This window comes from Amblyomma mixtum, chromosome 1 (genome assembly GCF_055824585.1).
Source record: "Amblyomma mixtum isolate Tamu chromosome 1, ASM5582458v1, whole genome shotgun sequence".
Lineage (NCBI taxonomy): Eukaryota > Metazoa > Arthropoda > Arachnida > Ixodida > Ixodidae > Amblyomma > Amblyomma mixtum.
In genome coordinates this window covers 12,257,765-12,281,330 of record NC_143012.1, presented here as the reverse complement: position 1 = coordinate 12,281,330, position 23,566 = coordinate 12,257,765, and the positions used below count along the sequence as shown (strand labels likewise).

The following is a 23,566-nucleotide window of genomic DNA, read 5'->3' as shown; positions in this document are numbered from 1 at the left end:
TCAAGGGATCTCTTCTGTAAGCATCTTTTTTTTATTTACTTACTCATGAATTTGGCTCCGATAGTCAGATTCTACATTAGTTTCAGAACTCTCTCAGACCCATCTCAAGAGTGCCTTGAGCTACCAAACGCGTGCCATGAACCAGATTTAACCGACGGTGAGTTAGGTTTTATTAAGGCGAAAGCCTTTAATGCCTCATGCTGTCGCCAGGAATCCGTGTCGGCAGCCGTGTCCGCGTCCGTGTCGGCAGCCGTGTCGACAGATGTGTCCGCGTTTTGAAGGGCGTCCACCGAGATATGTAAGACAGTTATGCGTAATTTCCTGTGCTCAAATACAATTTTCAGTTTCTTCATTACGGCCCCTCTTTCTTCTTTCACTTCCACTTCCTCTCTTCCTGTACGGTGCGGTTAAGGTGTCCACCGAGATGACTGAGAATTACAGCGCCATTTCCTTTCATCAAAAAGAGTTGCGTTCAAAGGGCGAGGCATCGCGCCGAACGGATGGTGGCATTCCGTGGACTCCCTGGCTGCGCTACAACACGCTCTCGCGTTCCACTCCTAAAGGCCAAGCTTAAGCGCCATTAATTAGCAGTCAATTAGTGCTGAGCGATTAATCAGTAATTTGTCATTGATTAGTAATTTGTCATTACTTCGTCATCAATTACGTGCGACGTCATCCAGTGGTGTCCTGACCAGTGTCACATAGGCAAAGTGGTTCGGAAAACGCTTTCGCCTCTACGCACTTTAGACTGCCAAAGTGCCCCCTGAATTTATTTTTCTTGCATCAGATGCTAGCGTGATTTTTTATGCAGCACCTCCAAAATTTGGCTCGTTTTGATTCGGCCAAAATCAGTGTCCGGTGTAATTTGGGTATGACCAGCTCAATAGTGATTTGCATGTTTAGGAGGGTCGCCCCCGAAATTTGGCCCACCGGACCTCCGCAATTCGACTAATTCTAATATTGACCGAAATTGGCGTCGTACGTAATTTGAGTATGACCGACTCAATGGTGGCCTCCACATTTAGATGGGTGACACCCGAAATTTGGCCTACCGGACCCAAAAATTCCAATAGGACCACAACTCATTTCCAACCCGAATCCCGGTTTCTGAATCGAAATTATGCAGAAACCAGGAACCTTTGCTTTAAAATGTCAGGACCCAGCGTTAATCTCCGTTTCTTTTGTTTGTTTGTTTTTTTTTTTTGTATTTGAGAATACAGGCAGTTCTGGCCAAGTTTACTAGACGAGGTGAAATCCATGCGGAAATATTCTTTTAGAAAATTTACGGAATGAGTGTTACTTAATCTGGAAGCACGAGATATTAGCTGAAATACCAAGTGAACTTCGTTCGGGTACTGTATAATCACCCTAATTAGCTGTAATTTATTTGTATTTATTTAGATCGCTCTAAATATCTTCGTTTGAATTATTTAATTTTGTGAAATAAGTTTGCGATGACTGATTTGAAATGAAATGCATCATAAACTATTATTTTTATTCGTTTCTTGTAATTTTCGCTCGTAGCGGTGTGACCATGGCATCTCGCCTTTTAAGCTTAGATGCTTCTTAACAGCTCTTATTCCGGCGCCAATGACAGAGTTCTAGCTGCGATGGGCATTCAGTTGCTTTCGAAATACTGCGGGGATGGTTGTGGGAATAAATTCTTTGTATCGCTGTTTAACTACATAAATTTTTAGCCGCGTCATTTGACGGAAATTGACTCATCCTTCTTGGGGGACCCAATCTTCGCTTTTCATTCTAGGCACATTTCAGTGACGATCAGTTTGAACCACTGATATTGCAAAAATATGGGGAAAAGAAGTTGAAGCCAAATGCGGTTCCGAAGCTTTTCCCGCACAGACCTGTTGTAAAACCAAGGAAATCGCCCCGATCAATACTTGACCCTCGAGAAAACAGAGGTGAGTGATAAATGCCGGCTTTTTTCTTTCTTTGTCCATGTATTCGTATCAGTTCTGTCGCTCAGCGATGCAGCTCATCGCCTTTTTTTTTCTGCACCAAGTGTAAACAGTGCGGGCTTATCTGATTCCTGCTATGTCTCCAGAGTAGAGTCTGGCACTTCTTCGAATGAAAAACTCTGTAAGCGATGTTCTTTGTGATTGCGCGTGAATTTAGTGCCTGGTCATGCGTTCTTACAATGAATGTTCATTAGCAACAGATGGAGGGAGTTCCGAGCTATCTGAGGCGTGCCATGAGCCTGATTTTAACCAATGGTAAACGTCCATTTTTCCAATTTTCGGAGCGCGTGATATGAAGGAAATGATTTCTCATACAGCCTCTTCCACCTCCGCTTTCCTGCCCGATCCATGCCATGCCTCGACACCCGCCACAAATCCTAGCGAAGTCTTTCGTAAGTCGTGTCCGTTTTAATTACGTCTGAATTTCGCACATTCCTGCAATAATTTCGCTCCTCAATCCGCACTTCCCCGAAAGTTGTCGTCGCTACCGGATACAGTGCAGGAATAACGTTTGGCCAAAGGTATTAGCAATCCTTACATTTGTTCTTAAACCACCTCTCTCTGATCTTTCATGCAGAGCCTTCAACCAGTGCACCCTTGCCCGGTGAATGCAGTGTCGCAGCAATAGGGCCTGTCCCACCTTCAAGGGATCTCTTCTGTAAGCATCTTTTCTTTATTTACTCAAGAATTTGGCTAAGAGAGTCAGTTTCTACATTAGTTTCATACCTCTCTCAGCCCCATCTCAAGAGTGCCTTGATCTACCAAGTGCATGTCATGAACCAGATTTAACCAACGGTGAGTTCGGTTTTAATATTTTTCTTGTATCAGATGCTAGCGTGATTTTTCATGCAGCACTCAGTACCCCAGCAGCAGTCTCCGCAGACTTCAGTGGGTCAGCAGCAGAGTTCACCGCCACAAGTGAATCCTGCTGTAAACGGCTGCCTTCGTGTTCATACTTCAATATAGCCCGCAGTATATGTTCAGAACATAACTTCTTTTTTGTACAGCCCCATCCGAAGTACATCGAGAGGTACCATGCATGCCTCACGAGCAGAGTTGGGTGAATGGTAAATGCTGCTTTTTGTTCGTCATAGTGTAGCTAGTAACGTACAGCAATTTAGAATACATTGTACTGCCATGCGACTTGTACTATACTATACTAATATACGCCAAAGAAAGAACAGCTTTCGCGCCTCATTAGAAACCGCGAATGTTATGTTTCTTAGACTTTCTTGAGTGCAGGGCTTAAATATCGGTTGTTTGAAATCGGCTTTCTTTTTTAACATCCCAGCAGGCACTCCCGGAACGCATAGCAGATTTGGAACGCGCCAGAAAGGGTGCTAACAGAAAACTGCAAATTCCTGAAAGGAGATACCTGAAGTCTGAAGTGGAGAAGGAGCAGCTAAAAAAGAAAATCAAGCACCTTTTCAATGATGATGAAATGTCGTCAATGGAGCGGTTGTCCACTCATAGTTCACGGTGGGAAGCTGACACACTGGTGAAGTCGCTGAGAATACGGCTTGCATGCGGGACGCAAGGCTACATTCCGCTCCGAGACTATGGTGTTACCCACTGCCTTCTGAACGCACACTGCAATGACGCATCGAGCATGCGAAGTTTCGACCTGGAATTCTGATATTTTGGAACCGCTAAAGATGAAGGTACTTGTGAATGTTTTGCTACCAGAGTTTTTTGTCGGTTTTCCTACTGTATGATCTCATTTCCCTGAATTGCTTTCAGAGTTCGGGAGAGCTTCCATTTTCCCTGTCCATATTTTTTTCCATCTTAGCATTAGTAGTGCGTATCAACCTTTAGATGTTACTAATGTTGATTTGTATTCTGCAGATCAATCTCACGAAGCCGGAGGAGCGCCATGTTGTTATTACCACCCTTACAGAAAAAGTTTTAGACAGTCTCTAAGTGTCCATAGACGTCTGTCTATAAAGTCTGTAGAGTGCCTACATACAAATCCTAAAGAGCAGTCTATAGGCAATACAAATGCCATAGACAGTCTATAGACAAGCTATAGATTTATGGCCGTACACTAAGTAGAATTTTGTTTATAGAGAGTCTAGAGACTATGAATGGAAAAAAAAGCAATATCTATGTGAAGTCAATAGAGTCAATAAGAAGTCTATACACTGTCTATAGACCATTTTTATAAGGGCAGATGGCAGCTAGCCCATGGCTGGTGGCGACCTCATTGGCCCGCTCGATTGCCCGTACTTGAATCTTGGGGTCCGAGCTGACCAGCACGGACCCGCTCGGGAGAAGGGAGCTGTATCAACTCTGCCGGAGGCAGATCATTTGCGCAGTTCCACAGAATGTGGTCGTATGTGGCCCTTTCACCACTCTTATGGCAGTTTGGCTCGTACTGGCCAGGGCACATGAGGGCAAGCACTGCCGGATTCAGAAGGGAGCGCGTTTGCAGTCGGCCCCAAGTAACTTCCTGCGCTTTTGTTAACGATTTGAGGGGAGGGGGATATGCGCGCCTCCCCAGCCTAAAGTGATGGGTGAGAAAGCTGAGGGCGAGTCACTCCTTTCGTTCTCAAAACCTGCTCTTTCCGTCAAAAAGTGGACTGAAGTCGACTTCTGCTGCATTCATGTAAAGGCGACTATAGACATGTACCCACCTGAAATGCTTATTAGGCGATCTGTTCCGACGTCGAATTCACCACGGCAAGAGTGGGAGAGCCGCGAAGTCACAAACTGCCACGGAGCCTTGTGGCTGGGAACATGGCGCTGCAAAAGAACGATGCTCTTTATGGCCTAGAAAAAATGTAGGCACATAAAAAGAGTAAACCAGCTGCTGTACTTCCTTAACCGAGCATTTACTTCGCCTAATAATGCCGGAGGGCTAAACTGGGAGGTATACCACCAGTCTCTGACCTCGCCATGGACCTCCTCACTGTACCACTCTCTCCTCACTTTTCTCCCTCGCGTGTGTGACTGAGGGGAGTATTAACGTGACGTCACGGGCGCCATATTAGTGTTCGGACAAAATCCCTTTAGACATGGTGAACACTCCCTGATATGGCTATAGCGGTCAGCCACAAATCCTTTATTACGTTTTTCAATGCAAGTTGCACTGGGTAGCGCTACAGCTGTGACAGAAAGGGAACGCGTCAAGGCGAAAAAGCCTGCACACCTGTTCAATCTTTATGTCCGACTGCATCATTGTAGTTTGGCAAACGCTAGGCTTGACTAATGTGCAAGCCATTCTTCGCGAAATCGTCGTGTCTTACTTTAAAAAAAAGCAAAAACATTTGGCAGTGGCTCAGCTCTGGTTAAGCCTGGATATAGAAGCGAAAAGCTTCAGTTACGCTTGGTTTGAGAGGCGTTCCGCCCGGTTTTCTGGCGTTTCGACCATAGGTTTCGCTTTGCGCTTTTCATTTCTTCGCTGCTTTTCGGCCAACTCCCAAGCTAGCACTTCTGCATCGGTAGATTTTCTACAGCCACGTCTGGGTGCTTCTTCCATGGCGAGTGCGAGCGCCCATTCTCTGACAAGCGCATTTATAGCCCAGTAGCGCGCGGTGGCGAGGAGTAGTAGCGCGCGGCTGCGGCGAAAGGTCAGGCGATGGAGTCGGCGACGACGGCTGCGGCCACATGCGCCGCGTGTGACGTCACTCGGTTTCGCGCATGCGCAGAACTTGCAAATCTGTGCACCAGATCACGCGAAGCTCGGCTCCGACCCTCGTAGTGAAGCTCTTCGCTTCAAAAACGCCCGTGGTGTAATGTGCCGTTGTCATGACATCGCACAGCGCACTGGCATCTTTTCAGTTTCGCCTCCACCGAAACACGGCCGCCGCAGCCTAGACTAAACCCTGGCCCTAGAGCCTTGTATGTGAGCAGTAGTTAAGCAAAAACGAATCAACGCGGTACATATGCACCGTCTTTTCGTGCACCGCCGTTCTAAGATGTAGTTCACTAGACGTGAGCTCCTCAGCGCGCTCTCCTTCCTCCATAGCGTCCGATTGTCAAGAGCACAGCACTGGTTGTATATACCCCATTTCTGACGTCACAACTGTGAACAGAATCGCGTGACACAACGTTATTTCTACAACTTAATTACCACGTGGCTTTCTTACTGCGTCTTCCGACAACTTGCAAGCTCGGAATTCAATCTCGAAGTTCAAGGTCAAATGTCAAGTTTAAAGGTCAAGACCAAAGTGCAAAGAAAAAGTTCAGTGTCAAAGTTCAATGTCAAAGGTGGTCCACCAAGGTTAGGTATATGCGCACATTTCAGCGACGATCAGTTTGAACTACTGATATTGCAAAAATATGGAAAAAAGAAGCTGGCGCCAAATGCGGTTCCGAAGCTTTTCTCGCACAGACCTGTTGCAAAACCAGGGAAACCGCCCCGACTAAGACTTGACCCTCGAGAAAACAGAAGTGAGTGATAACTGCTGTTTTTTTTCTTTCTTTGTCCAGTTATTCGTATCTATCAGTTCTGTCGCTCAGCGATGCAGCTCATCATCTTTTTTTTTTCTCCAGCAAGTGTAAACAGTGCGGGTTTGCCTAGTTCCTGCAATGTCTCAGAGTAGAGTCTGGTACTTCTTCGAATGAAAAACTCTTTAAGCGATGTTCTTAGTGATTGCGCGTAAATTTAGTGCCTGGTCATGCGTCCTTACAATGAATGTTCATTAGCAGCAGACGGAGAGAGCTCCGAGCTATCTGAGGCGTGCCATGAGCCTGTATTTAAGCAATGGCAAACGTCCGTTTTTCACATTTTTGGAGCGCGTGATATGAAGGAAGTGATTTTTCGTACAGCCTGTTCCACCTCCGCTTTGCTGCCCGCTCCATGCCATGCCTCGACACCCGCCACAAATCCTAATGAAGTCTCTTGAAAATAGTACCCGTTTTGATTAAATCTGAATTTCGCACATTCCTGCAATAATTTTACTCCTCAATCAGCACTTCCCCGAAAGTTCTCGTCGCTACCTGATGCAGCGCAGGAATAACGTTTGGCCAAAGGTATTAGCAATCCTTACTTTTGTTCATAAGCCAGTGTCGCAGCAATAGGGCCTGTCCCATTTTCAAGGGATCTCTTCTGTAAGCATCTTTTTTTTTTATTTACTTACTCATGAATTTGGCTCCGATAGTCAGTTTCTACATTAGTTTCAGAACTCTCTAAGACCCATCTCAAGAGTGCCTTGAGCTACCAAACGCGTGCCATGAACCAGATTTAACCGATGGTGAGTTAGGTTTTATTAAGGCGAAAGCCTTTAATGCCTCATGCTGTCGCCAGCAATCCGTGTCGGCAGCCGTGTCCGCGTCCGTGTCGGCAGTCGTGTCGACAGATGTGTCCGCGTTTTGAAGGGCGTCCACCGAGATATGTGATACAGTTACTGCGTAATTTCCTTTGCTCAAATGCAATTTTCAGTTTCTTCATTACGGCCCCTCTTTCTTCTTTCACTTCCACTTCCTCTCTTCCTGTACGGTGCGGTTAAGGTGTCCACCGAGATGACTGAGAATTACAGCGCCATTTCCTTTCATCAAAAAGAGTTGCGTTCAAAGGGCAAGGCATCGCGCCGAACGGATGGTGGCATTCCGTGGACTCCCTGGCAGCGCTACAACACGCTCTCGCGTTCCACTCCTAAAGGCCAAGCTTAAGCGTCCTTAATTAGTAGTCAATTAGTGCTGAGCGATTAATCAGTAATTTGTCATTGATTAGTAATTTGTCATTACTTCGTCATCAATTACGTGCGACGTCATCCAGTGGTGTCCTGACCAGTGTCACATAGGCAAAGTGGTTCGGAAAACCCTTTCGCCTCTACGCACTTTAGACTGCCAAAGTACCCCCTGAATTTATTTTTCTTGCATCAGATGCTAGCGTGAATTTTTATGCAGCACTCAGTACCCCAGCAGCAGTCTCCGCAGACTTCAGTGAGTCAACAGCAGAGTTCACCGCTACAAGTGAACCCTGCTGTAAGCGGCCGCCTTCGTGTTCATACTTCAATATAGTCCGTAGTACATGTAACATTATTTCTTTTTTCTACAGCCCCATCCGAAGTACATCGAGAGGTACCATGCACGCCCCACGAGCAGAGTTGAGTGAATGGTAAATGCTGCTTTTTGTTCATTATAGTGTAGCTTGTAACGTACAGAAATTTAGAATATATTATGCTGCCATGCGACCTTTACTACTATACTGATATATGCCAAAGGAAGAAGAGCTTTCGCGCCTCATTAGAAACCGTGAACATTATGTTTCTTAAACTTTCGTGAGTGCAGGGCTCAAATTTCAGTTTTTGAAATCGGCTTTCTTTTTTAACATCCCAGCAGGCACTCCCGGAACACATAGCAGATTTGGAACGCGCCAGAAAGGATGCTAACAGAGAACTACAAATTGCTAAAAGGAGATACCTGAAGTGTAAAACCGAAAAGGAGAAGCTACAGAAGAAAATCAAGCACCTCTTCAATGATGATCAAATGTCGTCAATGGAGCGGTTGTCCACTCATAGATCGCGGTGGGAAGCTGACACTCTGGTGAAGTCGCTGAGCATACGGCTTGCATGCGGGACGCAAGGCTACATTCTGCTCCGAGCCTATGGTTACCCACTGCCTTCTGAACGCACACTGCAAAGACGCATCGAGCATGCGAAGTTTAGACCTGGAATTCTGAAATTTTGGAGCCGCTAAAGATGAAGGTACCAGTGAATTTTTTGCTAAAAGAGTTTTTTGTCGGTTTTTCTACAGTACGATCTCATTTCCGTGAATTGCTTTCTCAGTTCGGGTGTAGCTGTTCCCGCCTTTTTTGCTGTCCTTCCGTTTTCTCTGTCCATATTTTTTCCATCTTAGCATTAGTAGTGTATAAACCTTTAGACGTTACTAATGTTGATTTGTATTCTGCAGATCAATCTCACGAAGCCGGAGGAGCGCCATGCAGTTATTACCACCCTTAAAGAAAAAGTTTTATACAGTCTCTAGAGTGTCTATAGACGTCTGTCTATGAAGTCTGTAGACTGTCTATATAAAAATCCTAAACAGCAGTCTATAGGCAATACAAATGCCATAGACTGTCTATAGACAACGTATAGATTTATGGCCATACACTTTTAGTAGAATTTTGTCTATAGAGAGTCTATAGACTATGAATGGAAAAAAAGCAATATCTATATGAAGTCAATAGAGTCAATAAGAAGTCTATACACTGTCTATAGACCATTTTTATAAGGGCAGATGGCAGCTAGCCCATGGCTGGTGGCGACCTCATTGGCCCGCTCGATTGCCCGTATTTGAATCTTGGGGTCCGAGCTGACCAGCACGGACCCGCTCGGGAGAAGGGAGCTGTATCAACTCTGCCGGAGGCAGATCATTTGCGCAGTTCCACAGAATGTGGTCGTATGTGGCCCTTTCACCACTCTTATGGCAGTTTGGGTCGTACTGGCCAGGGCACATGAGGGCAAGCACTGCCGGATTCAGAAGGGAGCGCGTTTGCAGTCGGCCCCAAGTAACTTCCTGCGCTTTTGTTAACGATTTGAGGGGAGGGGGATATGCGCGCCTCCCCAGCCTAAAGTGATGGGTGAGAAAGCTGAGGGCGAGTCACTCCTTTCGTTCTCAAAACCTGCTCTTTCCGTCAAAAAGTGGACTGAAGTCGACTTCTGCCGCATTCATGTAAAGGCGACTATAGACATGTACCCACCTGAAATGCTTGTTAGGCGATCTGTTCCGACGTCGAATTCACCACGGCAAGAGTGGGAGAGCCGCGAAGTCACAAACCGCCACGGAGCCTTGTGGCTGGCAACATGGCGCTGCAAAAGAACGATGCTCTTATGGCCTAGAAAAAATGTTGGCACACAAAAAGAGTAAACCAGCTGCTGTACTTCCTTAACCGAGCATTTACTTCGCCTCACAATGCCTGAGGGCTAAACTCGGAGGTATACCACCAGTCTCTGACCTCGCCATGGACCTCCTCACTGTACCACTCTCTCCTCACTTTTGTCCCTCGCGTGTGCGACTGAGGGGAGTATTAACGTGACGTCACGGGCGCCATATTACTGTCCGGACACAATCCCTTTAGACATGGTGAACACTCCCTGATATGGCTATAGCGGTCAGCCACAAATCCTTTATTACGTTTTTAAATGCAAGCTGCACTGGGTAGCGCTACAGCTGTGACAGAAAGGGAACGCGTCAGGGCGAAAAAGCCTGCACACCTGTTCAATCTTTATGTCCGACTGCATCATGCATGGTAGCTTGGCAAACGCTAGGCTTGACTAATGTGCAAGCCATTCTTCGCGAAATCGTCGTGTCTTACTTTAAAAAAAAAGCAAAAACATTTGGCAGTGGCTCAGCTCTGGTTAAGCCTGGATATAGAAGCGAAAAGCTTCAGTTACGCTTGGTTTGAGAGGCGTTCCGCCCGGTTTTCTGGCGTTTCGGCCATAGGTTTCGCTTTGCGCTTTTCATTTCTTCGCTGCTTTTCGGCCAACTCCCAAGCTAGCACTTCTGGATCGGTAGATTTTCTACAGCCACGTCTGGGTGCTTCTTCCATGGCGAGTGCGAGCGCCCATTCTCTGACAAGCGCATTTATAGCCCAGTAGCGCGCGGTGGCGAGGAGGAGTAGCGCACGGCTGCGGCGAAAGGTCAGGCGATGGAGTCGGCGGCGACGGCTGCGGCCACCTGCGCCGGGTGTGACGTCACTCGGTTTCGCGCATGCGCAGAACTTGCAAATCTGTGCACCAGATCACGCGAAGCTCGGCTCCGACCCTCGTAGTGAAGCTCTTCGCTTCAAAAACGCCCGTGGTGTAATGTGCCGTTGCCATGACATCGCACAGCACACTGGCATCTTTTCAGTTTCGCCTCCACCGAAACACGGCCGCCGCAGCCTAGACTAAACCCTGGCCCTACAGCCTTGTATGTGAGCAGTAGTTAAGCAAAAACGAATCAACGCGGTACATATGCACCGCCATTTCGTGCACCGCCGTTCTAAGATGTAGTTCACTAGACGTGAGCTCCTCAGCGCGCTCTCCTTCCTCCATAGCGTCCGACTGTCAAGAGCACAGCACTGGTTGTATATACCCCATTTCTGACGTCACAACTGTGAACTGAATCGCGTGACAAAACGTTATTTCTACAACTTAATTACCACGTGGCTTTCTTACTGCGTCTTCCGACAACTTGCAAGCTCGGAATTCAATCTCGAAGTTCAAGGTCAAATGTCAAGTTTAAAGGTCAAGGCCAAAGTGCAAAGACAAAGTTCAGTGTCAAAGTTCAATGTCAAAGGTGGTCCACCAAGGTTAGGTATATGTGCACATATCAGCGACGATCAGTTTGAACTACTGATATTGCAAAAATATGGAAAAAAGAAGCTGGCGCCAAATGCGGTTCCGAAGCTTTTCTCGCACAGACCTGTTGCAAAACCAGGGAAACCGCCCCGACTAAGACTTGACCCTCGAGAAAACAGAAGTGAGTGATAACTGCTGTTTTTTTTTCTTTCTTTGTCCAGTTATTCGTATCTATCAGTTCTGTCGCTCAGCGATGCAGCTCATCATCTTTTTTTTTTTCTCCAGCAAGTGTAAACAGTGCGGGCTTGCCTAGTTCCTGCAATGTCTCAGAGTAGTCTGGTACTTCTTCGAATGAAAAACTCTTTAAGCGATGTTCTTAGTGATTGCGTGTGAATTTAGTGCCTGGTCATGCGTCCTTACAATGAATGTTCATTAGCAGCAGACGGAGAGAGCTCCGAGCTATCTGAGGCGTGCCATGAGCCTGTATTTAAGCAATGGCAAACGTCCGTTTTTCACATTTTTGGAGCGCGTGATATGAAGGAAGTGATTTTTCGTACAGCCTGTTCCACCTCCGCTTTGCTGCCCGCTCCATGCCATGCCTCGACACCCGCCACAAATCCTAATGAAGTCTCTTGAAAATAGTACCCGTTTTGATTAAATCTGAATTTCGCACATTCCTGCAATAATTTTACTCCTCAATCAGCACTTCCCCGAAAGTTCTCGTCGCTACCTGATGCAGCGCAGGAATAACGTTTGGCCAAAGGTATTAGCAATCCTTACTTTTGTTCATAAGCCAGTGTCGCAGCAATAGGGCCTGTCCCATTTTCAAGGGATCTCTTCTGTAAGCATCTTTTTTTTATTTACTTACTCATGAATTTGGCTCCGATAGTCAGTTTCTACATTAGTTTCAGAACTCTCTCAGACCCATCTCAAGAGTGCCTTGAGCTACCAAACGCGTGCCATGAACCAGATTTAACCGACGGTGAGTTAGGTTTTATTAAGGCGAAAGCCTTTAATGCCTCATGCTATCGGCAGCCGTGTCCGCGTCCGTGTCGGCAGCCGTGTCGACAGATGTGTCCGCGTTTTGAAGGGCGTCCACCGAGATATGTGAGACAGTTACTGCGTAATTTCCTTTGCTCAAATACAATTTTCAGTTTCTTCATTACGGCCCCTCTTTCTTCTTTCACTCCCACTTCCTCTCTTCCTGTACGGTGCGGTTAAGGTGTCCACCGAGATGACTGAGAATTACAGCGCCATTTCCTTTCATCAAAAAGAGTTGCATTCAAAGGGCAAGGCATCGCGCCGAACGGATGGTGGCATTCCGTGGACTCCCTGGCAACGCTACAACATGCTCTCGCGTTCCACTCCTAAAGGCCAAGCTTAAGCGCCATTAATTAGTAGTCAATTAGTGCTGAGCGATTAATCAGTAATTTGCCATTACTTCGTCATCAATTACGTGCGACGTCATCCAGTGGTGTCCTGACCAGTGTCACATAGGCAAAGTGGTTCGGAAAACGCTTTCGCCTCTACGCACTTTAGACAGCCAAAGTGCCCCCTGAATTTATTTTTCTTGCATCAGATGCTAGCGTGATTTTTTATGCAGCACTCAGTACCCCAGCAGCAGTCTCCGCAGACTTCAGTGAGTCAACAGCAGAGTTCACCGCTACAAGTGAACCCTGCTGTAAGCGGCCGCCTTCGTGTTCATACTTCCAATATAGTCCGTAGTACATGTAACATTATCTTTTTTCTACAGCCCCATCCGAAGTACATCGAGAGGTACCATGCACGCCCCACGAGCAGAGTTGAGTGAATGGTAAATGCTGCTTTTTGTTCATTATAGTGTAGCTTGTAACGTACAGAAATTTAGAATATATTATGCTGCCATGCGACCTTTACTACTATACTGATATACGCCAAAGGAAGAAGAGCTTTCGCGCCTCATTAGAAACCCTGAATATTATGTTTCTTAAACTTTCGTGAGTGCAGGGCTCAAATTTCAGTTTTTGAAATCGGCTTTCTTTTTTAACATCCCAGCAGGCACTCCCGGAACACACAGCAGATTTGGAACGCGCCAAAAAGGATGCTAACAGAGAACTACAAATTGCTAAAAGGAGATACCTGAAGTGTAAAACCGAGAAGGAGCAGCTACAGAAGAAAATCAAGCACCTCTTCAATGATGATCAAATGTCGTCAATGGAGCGGTTGTCCACTCATAGATCGCGGTGGGAAGCTGACACTCTGGTGAAGTCGCTGAGCACACGGCTTGCATGCGGGACGCAAGGCTACATTCTGCTCCGAGCCTATGGTTACCCACTGCCTTCTGAACGCACACAGCAAAGACGCACCGAGCATGCGAAGTTTCGACCTGGAATTCTGAAATTTTGGAGCCGCTAAAGATGAAGGTACCAGTGAATTTTTTGCTAAAAGAGTTTTTTGTCGGTTTTTCTACAGTACGATCTCATTTCCCTGAATTGCTTTCTCAGTTCGGGTGTAGCTATTCCCGCCTTTTTACTGTCCTTCCGTTTTCTCTGTCCATATTTTTTCCATCTTAGCATTAGTAGTGTATAAACCTTTAGACGTTACTGATGTTGATTTGTATTCTGCAGATCAATCTCACGAAGCCGGAGGAGCGCCATGCAGTTATTACCACCCTTAAAGAAAAAGTTTTATACAGTCTCTAGAGTGTCTATACACGTCTGTCTATGAAGTCTGTAGACTGTCTATATACAAATCCTAAACAGCAGTCTATAGGCAAAACAAATGCCATAGACTGTCTATAGACAACGTATAGATTTATGGCCATACACTTCTAGTAGAATTTTGTCTATAGAGAGTCTATAGGCTATGAATGGACAAAAAGCAATATCTATATGAAGTCAATAGAGTCAATAAGAAGTCTATACACTGTCTATAGACCATTTTTATAAGGGCAGATGGCAGCTAGCCCATGGCTGGCGGCGACCTCGTTGGCCCGCTCGATTGCCCGCACTTGGATCTTGGGGTCCAAGCTGACCAGCACGGCCTCCCACCGCTCGGGAGAAGGGAGCTGTATCAACTCCGCCGGAGGCGGATCATCTGCACAATTCCACAGAATGTGGTCGTAGGTGGCCCTTTCACCACATTTATGGCAGTTTGGGTCGTACTGGCCAGGGCACATGAGGGCAAGCACTGCCGGATTCAGAAGGGAGCGCGTTTGCAGTCGGCGCCAGGTAACTTGCTGCGCTTTTGTTAACGATTTGTGGGGAGGGGGATATGCGCGCCTCCCCAGCCTAAAGTGATGGGTGAGAAAGCTGAGGGCGAGTCACTCCTTTCGTTCTCAAAACCTGCTCTTTCCGTCAAAAAGTGGACTGGAGTCCACTTCTGCCGCATTCATGTAAAAGCGACTACAGACATGTACCCACCTCAAACGCTTAGGCGATCTGCTCCGATGTCGAATTCACCACGGCACGAGTGGGAGAGCCGCGATGTCAAAAACCGCCACGGAACCTTGTGGCTGGCAACATGGCGCTGCAAAAGAACGTTGCTTTTTAAGGACTAGAAAAACTGTAGGCACACAAAAAGAGTAAACCAGCTGCTGTACTTCCTTAACCAAACATTTACTTCGCCTCACAATGCCGGAGGGCTAAACTCGGTGGTATACCGCCAGTGTCTGATCTCTCCATGGACCTCCTCACTGTACCACTCCCTCCTTACTTTTCTCCTTCGCGTGTGCGACAGAGGGGAGTGTTAACGTGACGTCACGGGCGCCATATTACTGTCCGGACATAATCCCTTTAGACATGGTGAACACTCCCTGATATGGCTATAGCGGTCAGCCACAAATCCCTTATTACGTATCTAATTGCAAGTTACACTGGGTAGCGCTACAGCTGTGACAAAAAGGGAACGCGTCAGGGCGAAAGCCTGCACACCTGTTCAATCTTTATGTCCGGTTGCATCATGGTAGCTTGGCAACCGCTACGCTTGACTAATGTGCAAGCCATTCTGCGCGAAATCGTCGTGTCTTACTTTTAATATCTAAAGTGAGGATTTCACTTTTCATGTCGAAATAAATTTAGTTCACAACAGAAACGACTTTTTTTATTTCTACCCGCTTTCAATTTGCTGTAACATAAAACTGAAGGGGCTCAATGGGGAAGTGCAACAAGAAAAAAAAAAGCTTCAGAGCGTCCATACGGGGCAAGGGATAGAGAATAAACGTTAAATAAAACTGCGTTTCGTGCGTTCCATGCGTTGAACTTCCTTTTAATGCAGAGTTCCGGCTCCAAATAATGTGCTAGCCCTCGCACCATGTAGCGTCGGCTTCATTACATCAGTCTCCATTTGGAAATCTAAGCAGCTCATGCTTGAGACCGTACTGGTCATTTTTGAGCCACACTAAAACTGATTTATTCATGCATGGCGTAATATTTTTTTTTTGTACCCTTGCGCTTGCTTTTTGTGTTCTGTTTTGATCTGTCACTGCTGTAAGTTTTTGTAAGCCCATCACTTCTGCGCCGCGCATCTCACTGCATGCACTTACGTTCGCATCAGGAAACTAAACACATCGTCTTGCACTGCACTTACAACTAATTTATTGTACCCCGCCGTAAACACTAGCAAACCGTTAGATGTCTTGCACTGATAAGCTTAACACGCATTAACATATGCCTGTAGCAGTCCTCAGTTGAGTACATAGCTGAGCAGCACTTAGTTGACAGGCAGTCTTTGTAAATGAAACCCGCAGAAAATTGTTTGCTTTTGGGAAATATTTACAAATTAGGTGCTGAAAAAAGTACAGAATTTTTTCTCAACATTCGCATCGCTTGGGTAACCGTTTATGAGAATTCTTTTCACTTCGGAAGCTGTAAACTGTCCTAAAAAAATTAGGCAGTGGCTTAGCTCTGGTTAAGCCTGGATATACAAGCGAAAAGCTTCAGTTATGCTTGATTTGACGTCATGGCTGTAGCAGTTCGCGCACAATGCAGTGGGAGCACCACGGTATGGTGGCTAGAAGGAGACCATAACCACCGTGGCGTTCGGCCGTCCACACACTGCCTGTACGGAGGCGGAGGAGGAGACGGAAATCGGCGCGGTTAAAACTGCCCGCAGGAATGCGGAGAGGAGGGTTGCCGGCTGCGACGCGGGCAAGGGGTGTTGGGGCAACACGCGGCTGCAACGAAAGGTCAAACGGTGGGCGATGAGGGGAAGCGCGCAGTTGTAGCGACAGCGAGGAGGCGACGCACATGCGCAGTAGCGCGCGGCTGCGCCGAAAGATCAGACGACGCAGTCGGTGGCAGCGGCGAGGAGCGACCCCCCGCGCGGCGCGTGACGTCACTCGGTTTCGCGCATACGCATAACTCACCAGTTCGGCTCACGCGAAATTCGGCTCTGACCCGCGTAGTGAAGCTAGTGAAGCTTTTCGCTTCAAAAGCAAGCCAGCGTTCAAAGGCGCGGCTGGCCGGCGAGCGCTGGGGTGAAAAAGTGTGCCCTGTGCAGCGCGGGCAGCCGGCGGGCGAGAAGAAACGAGGAGGAATGCGCCGCGAAGGAGGAGAGTGTCGCGGAGAGTGTCGCTACATCCAGCGCCCGGGGTGACTCATCGAAGAGCGCAGCTGCCAAAAGGTGACGTCATCTATAACGGTGTCCACAAACATGTGAGACATTTACTGCGTCATTTCCTTTCCTCAAATACAATTTTCATTTTCTTCACACCCGCCGCGGTGGCTCAGTGGTAAGGCGCTCGTCTACCGAGCCGGAGTACTCGGGTTCGAACCCGACCGCGGCGGCCGCGTTTCGATGGAGGCGAAGCGCAAGAGGCGCCCGTGTGCTGTGCGATGTCAGTGCACGTTAAAGATCACCAGGTGGTCGAAATTATTCCGGAGATTCGTTCCTGGCCAGGTGGAAGGGCCAGAGACTCAATCGGAGACTTAGAAAGAAAATAGCTGAGATCAACCGCAACATCGAGGAGCACTGCCGAACGCTCAACCGCCAGCAATGGGACGAGTTATGCAATGCAGTCGATGGACAACTGCACAACGGGAAATCGTGGAACCTGCTCAGGTATCTGTTGGACGAAACGAAGACCAAATCCCACCAGAGTGACTGCCTCGCACGTCTATTACACAGGGAGCTCGAGAAGTACGGAGAAGATGCAGTGACCGACCAGTTACTAGCCAAGTACTTGCCGCACACGTCGACTGTACAACACGGCCCTTATGATGGAGATCCGAATGTAGAATTGGATAAGGACTTTAGTGCAGAAGAGATCAGGACGGCGCTGCACAACCTACACAGCAGATCGGCGCCAGGCCCTGACTGTGTGTCGAATCGCGCCCTGAAGAATCTTGACGACAAATCCGTGGAACAGTTAACGGCATTTATCAATGACTGCTGGCAGCGCGGCACCCTCCCGCAACAATGGAAAACTGCGAAAATGATACTAATCCCGAAACCCGGAAAAGCACCGAGCCTCGAAAACCTTCGCCCGATATCGCTGACGTCCTGCGTCGGCAAGACCATGGAGCACGCATTGCTTAACCGCTGGCAAGCCCACTTAGAGCACAAAGGGGCATACCCACCATCCATCATAGGATTTCGCCCACAATTGTCCACGCAGGACGCAATGATACAACTGAAGCACCACGTTCTTGATGGCAAGACGAGAGGCACCAAAGCAATTCTCGGCCTCGACCTTGAAAGCGCGTTCGATAGAATCGCGCACTCGGCGATCTTACACCAGATATCGCGGCATAACCTTGGTGTACGCACGTACAACTACGTTAAAGATTTCTTGACAGACAGGCGAGCTGTTTTAGTGGCAGGGGACCTCCAGCTAGAAGAGCAAACGCTGGGGAGCACCGGCACCCCGCAGGGCTCCGTCATCTCGCCCACACTCTTCAACCTGGTCATGATCGGCCTAGCAGAAAATCTACAAGAACTGAAAGACGTCCGGCACACAATATACGCCGACGATATAACCCTTTGGGTGCACAAAGGCAGAGACGGTCACATCGAAACAGCACTGCAACTAGCAATCGAGACAATAGAGGAATACCTAGAGGGTACGGGTTTACGATGTTCGCCGAAAAAGTCAGAACTCCTACTCTACCGCCCCACGCAGAGGGGCAGACCACCCGGGAGTGGTCGGAATGCGGCAACGACAAAGCGCGAGTACGAAGAGATCAGACTACGTACGAGAAACGGAGCAACCATCCCGATAGTACACACAATTAGGGTCCTCGGCATGATAATCGAGGCCAACGGCGTCAACGGCGAAACGATCACTAAATTAAAGCACAAGACAGCTAACGCCCTGCGAATCCTCAAGAGGGTCACTAGCAGAAGAAACGGGATGAGGGAGGAGAGTCTCACACGACTCATACACTCTTTCGTCATTAGCCATATTGCGTACGTTGCGGCATTCCACAACTGGTACAAGGGAGAAGAAGCCAAGATCAATGTCCTCATTCGCAGGGTGTACAAGATAGCACTGGGTCTACCCGAGTCTACCAGCACGCATCGCTTGCTCCAGCTCGGACTTCACAACACGCTTAGCGAAATCGCCGAGGCGCAGCGCACTTCACAACTGGAAAGATTAACGGGAACGACAGCAGGCCGCCAGATCATGGAAAGTCTCGGCATCCGTTACCACGTACAACAAGGCCAGAAAGTCGCCATTCCAAACGCGATCAGACAAACGCTAAGAGTCGACCCGATTCCACGAAACGTCCACCCGGAACACAACCGGGGAAGAAGAGTGGCCAGGGCCAGAGCTCTCCTGCACAGCCATGGAGACGATACGGGGACAAGGTTCGTTGACGCCGCGGAATACGCAGAACGCTCGCGATTCGCGGTTGCGGTCGTCGATTCGTGCGGCAAAACGCGCATAACGTCAAGTGTAGCGTGCGAACGCGCAGAAGAGGCGGAGGAAGCGGCGGTGGCACTCGCCCTCACGGATCCGACGTGCACCGTGGTTCTCTGCGACTCGCGTCAGACGGTTAGAAACTTCGCCAAAGGATGGATCTCACAGAGAGCGGCCCAAGTCCTGAGGAACCGGCAAGTCCAGCAGGAGGTAGAATTCCAAACCAGAATTCAGTGGTTCCCGGCGCACATGGGAGAAGTATCGAGGACGTATCGCAACCGCAACGAGACGGCACACGCCAAGGCGCGCGAGCTCGCGAACCGCGCCGGCGACCGTCGTCCGTGGAATAGCACCAAAGACTGCTTGACCAGCTACAACGAAATTACCAAGGCCCTCAGCCTGGCCCGCCGAACCTTCCCTCCGCCCAGCGACAAGCTGGACAGGGCGCACGCGGTGACCCTCAGACAACTGCAGACGCGCACGTACCCCAACCCGGAACTATACCACAGGCTTTACCCCGGTACATACCCGACAAATATATGCAAGGTCTGCAACGCCAATGTAGCCACTTTAACTCACATGCTCTGGGACTGTAAGAAAAACCTTCACGGTGCTAATTCCGGAACCCTCCCGCCGCGGTTGGCCGCTGCCTTGCGCAGCCCCAGCCTCGGGGACCAACTCTGGGCCGTCCAGCAGGCCCGCGAGGCGACGGCGAGGCAGCGCCTCGACGTCCCCACGTGGGAGACCTAAGGCCCCGTCGGCGAAAGCTCTGCAGGACTATGAATAAAGTTGTTACCAACCAAACCTCCACTACGGCACCTCTTCCTCTCTTTCTTTCATTCCTACCTTCCTCCCTTCCCTTAAGGTGTCCGCCGAGATATGCGCGACAGATACTGCGCCATTTCCTTTCCTCAAAAACCAATTTACCATTTTATTCATTACGGCACCTCTTTCTGTTTCACCCGCACTTTCTCCCTTCCTCTACGCACCAAGATGACGGAGAATTACTGCGCCATTTCCTTTCCTCAAAAATTACGAGGATTGGATTGGATTGGAGTAAACTTTATTTGTGCCTGCAGTTGGACGCTCGCGCGCCCCGACGAGGGCCTACGTCGTCTACGAGGCTGCCGTTACTCGGCGCGGGTCTCCGCTCGCCGTTGCCGGCTCGCTGGATCCTTGCCTTTCGAGCGCCCCGAGGACCTGCTGGACGGCCCATAGCTGTTGGTCATGGTCGTTGCTCTTCGCGGCTGCCTCCAGCCGCGGCGGGATTGTTCCTGATCTTGCTTCCTTTGGATTTTTTATGCAGTCCCACAGGATGTGCGTGTGATCTGCCGGCTCCCTCCGGCAGACTCTACACGTATCGGTCGGGTAGGTCTCGGGGTACATGCGATGCATCAGTCTCGGGCTCGGTAGCGATCCGGTCTGGAGCTGTCTCAGTAGTACCGCCTCCGCTCGACTCAGCCTCGGGTGCGGGGGTGGGAGAGTCCTGCGAGCCAGGCGGTAGGCCTTCGTGATTTCGCTGTAGTCGGTCATGCGGTCCTTGGCTCCCAACCACGTCGGACGGTGTGTTGCCGGGGCGCGGTTGGTTAGCGCTCGCGCTGCTGCATGTGCCGTCTCATTGTGGTTCGCACTGCGTTCCGACGCGTCGCCCGCGTGCGCCGGAAACCACTTGATTCTTACTCTTCTGTCTTGCAGTTTAGTCGCTCGTAGTACGCGCTCGGCCTCCCTGCAGACTTGGCCTTTGGCGAAGTTTCGCACCGCCTGTCTCGAGTCACTCAGCACCGTGTAGCAGTCTGCGTCGGCAATGGCCAGGGCGATGGCCACCTCCTCCGCTTGTTCCGCTCCGGCGCCTCTCACGCTCGCTGCCGTCCTCGTGGCGCCGGTCGACGCCTGTATGACGACCGCTGCGAAGGCGTTCCGTTGGTATTCGGCCGCGTCCACGTACCGCGCGTGCTCGTCGTTGGCGTGCAGGTCGATGAGAGCCTTGGCCCTCGCCGCTCTTCTTTCCTTGTTATACTCGGAACTTTCGCGGCTAGAGTGGTGAAAGGCGAAAGCCTGAGTGCTGCATTCTGCTACGCGATTGTTCACTCCACATTCTGTTGGTGCATTAATTAACTGCCAATTAATGACACTTAATCTTTGCCTTTAGGAGTGGAACGCGACTGCGTGTTGTAGCGCTGCCAGGGAGAGGGTGCCTCGATGCGTGCGGCCTCGATCAACACCTCGATGCGCGCGCCCCCGCGCGCGCATCGAGGCACCCTAGCCAGGGAGTCCACGGAACGCCACCACCCGTTCGGCGCGATGCGTTGCCCTTTGAACGCAACGCTTTTTGAGGAAAGGAAATCGCGCTGTAATTCTCTGCCATCTCTGTGGACACCCGAACCGCACACAGAAAGGGAGGAAGTAGAGTGAAAGAGAAAGAGGAGCCGTAATGAAGAAAAAGAAAATTGTATTTGAGGAAAGGAAATTAAGCAGTAACTGTCTCACATGTCTTGTATTCGAGGAAAGGAAATTGCGCAGTAACCGCCTCAGACAGTTGGGCGGACACCCGCCAAAATTCACGCGCAGTAACGTCACGACTATTTCGACCAATCCGAAACGCGGACAGATTTGCTAACGTGTATTAAAGGCTTTCGCCTTAAAAATGTGTTGCGTTCGAAGGTATTTCCAACAGGCAAGGCGTCGCTCCGAACGGATGGTGGCGTTCCGTGGATTCCCTGGCAGCGCTACAACACGCTGTCGCGTTCCACTCCTAAAGGCGAAGCTTAAGCGTCATTAATCAATAATTAGTGATTAATTGGTAATTTGACATTAATCAGTAATTGACTGTGTGTGGCCTCATCCTGTGGTGACGTCGCTATAGTGCCGCAGCGGCAAAGTGGTGCGGAAAACGCTTTCGCCTCTACGCACTTTAGACAGTCAAAGCGGCCCTGAACATGAACGTTTGAGTGTAGTGGAGCTGTGCGGAGGCCCAGGGGGCTGCAACTCCTCTGTGATAATATAAGTGTTTACCACCACCACCTATGATTGACGGACAAGTGTCCGTACTTGCACGCTCGGATGATCATGTGATACACAGAGGGCGCTACCCTACAAACCCGAGTAAGGTGCCTCGACTTTGCGCACCGCTGGCATCGAAGCGTTCTAGGCCTGAATAGGGTTACTCAGTGTAGCGCACCGCCGTACTGGGTGAAGACACTGGCGTCGAGGCACCCTAGAGCAGAGGTGGAACTTCCTTTAGCAACCTCTACAGCTGCCCACATGCTCGCCCGCTCCTCGCTACCTCGGGGTGCTGCGGACGCCTCCACATCATCATCTAAAAGCATCTAAAAGCAAAGAAAGTATTGGTACGTTTAGGGATGTAACCGAAAATCTGAAGAAAGACCGGAGGATATATCCGCCACCGGATAGATCCCTCAGTAAAAATGAGTCGTACGAGTGGAGAAGACTCCAAGCTCGAAATTTCTTCTCGCCCCTCTGGAGGAGTTGGACGGGTGCCAGAGGGCGGAAGAGGGACGGTGCAGAAACCGAAATTTGTCAATTTTGCGGCCACGTGGCAACGTTAGATCACATAATTTGGAGATGCGTTCGTGCCCCAGGGCGCAACGCGATTAAAACTAGCGATGAATGGGAGACCACGCTGAGAAGCTCCGACGAAAAAACTCAACGCTTCGCCGTCCGCCTGGCGGCCGAGGCTGAAGACCTCTTCTCCTAGACGGGATCGGATGTCCTCCGGCCGCGGTGCGACAGACTGCCTCCCCGGACGCCTGCGTGCGGACCCGGAGGTGGCTGCCGCGCCATATTCGGCGGAAATAAATGTTCTTCCTCCTCCTCCTCTACAGCTCTGGCCGGACGCGTACGCAGACAGCAAGATATGCGCCTTGAAAATGCATTTCTAAAAAAATGTACTTTTTTTATAAAAGATTTGCAGGGTTCCCGTGACGCTGCTTAGCAAGATCTTCTGACGCGTGACGCGGTGCTCAGGCAACGACAATGAATTTGTAGTACGCTGCACGGTTGGATGGACTCCATGCATGCCTTCTCAGGCGGAATCGCACCAAACTCGTGGCGTACAGGGCGCAGCGCGGCCCTAAAAGCAGGGACAAAGCACCGAACACGAAGAAAGCCAAAGCCACCACTTACCGTTAACCAACGCGACGGAACGCACCCGCGACGGAGACTCTTCGGCGCACGGTTACTGCCAATGTTAACGCTTCCCGGATCACGGCTACGGCAACGCACGCTGCGACGGCCACAAAGAAGACGAAGTTGACCTTCCTCGGCGAACGATCACTGCAACGCACACTGCGACGTCCGTGCATGCACGAAGAAGACAAAGTGGCCTTTTCCGGCTTTGTCTGGCTTTGTCTTGGAGCTTTCGCTCTCTACCAAGCATCGCTGGCGTGGTGGAGGCTACGAGGGAACAGCCAATAGGGAGCGCCCACAACAGCAGCACGTGACCTCATGACACCGCGCTGGTCCTATCAGACGATAATGAGCTGCGCGTTCCCGAACAGCCATCT

General features: G+C 49.5%; 1 protein-coding gene across 3 annotated transcripts in view; it reads right to left on the bottom strand.

Annotated features, from left to right (window-relative positions):
* LOC149365484 (uncharacterized) overlaps positions 1–23,330 on the bottom strand; it is a 79,142-nt gene extending 55,812 nt beyond the window's left edge. For 2 of the 3 annotated variants that reach the window (XM_089542908.1, XM_089542917.1), the window contains exon 1: positions 4,610–4,713. The gene's annotated coding sequence lies outside the window, so the exon portion shown is untranslated. Of the gene's footprint in view, positions 1–4,609; positions 4,714–23,186 lie in introns of those variants that run through there. The other variant, XM_089542932.1, reaches the window with a different exon arrangement.
* Positions 23,331–23,566: the final 236 nt, after the last annotated feature.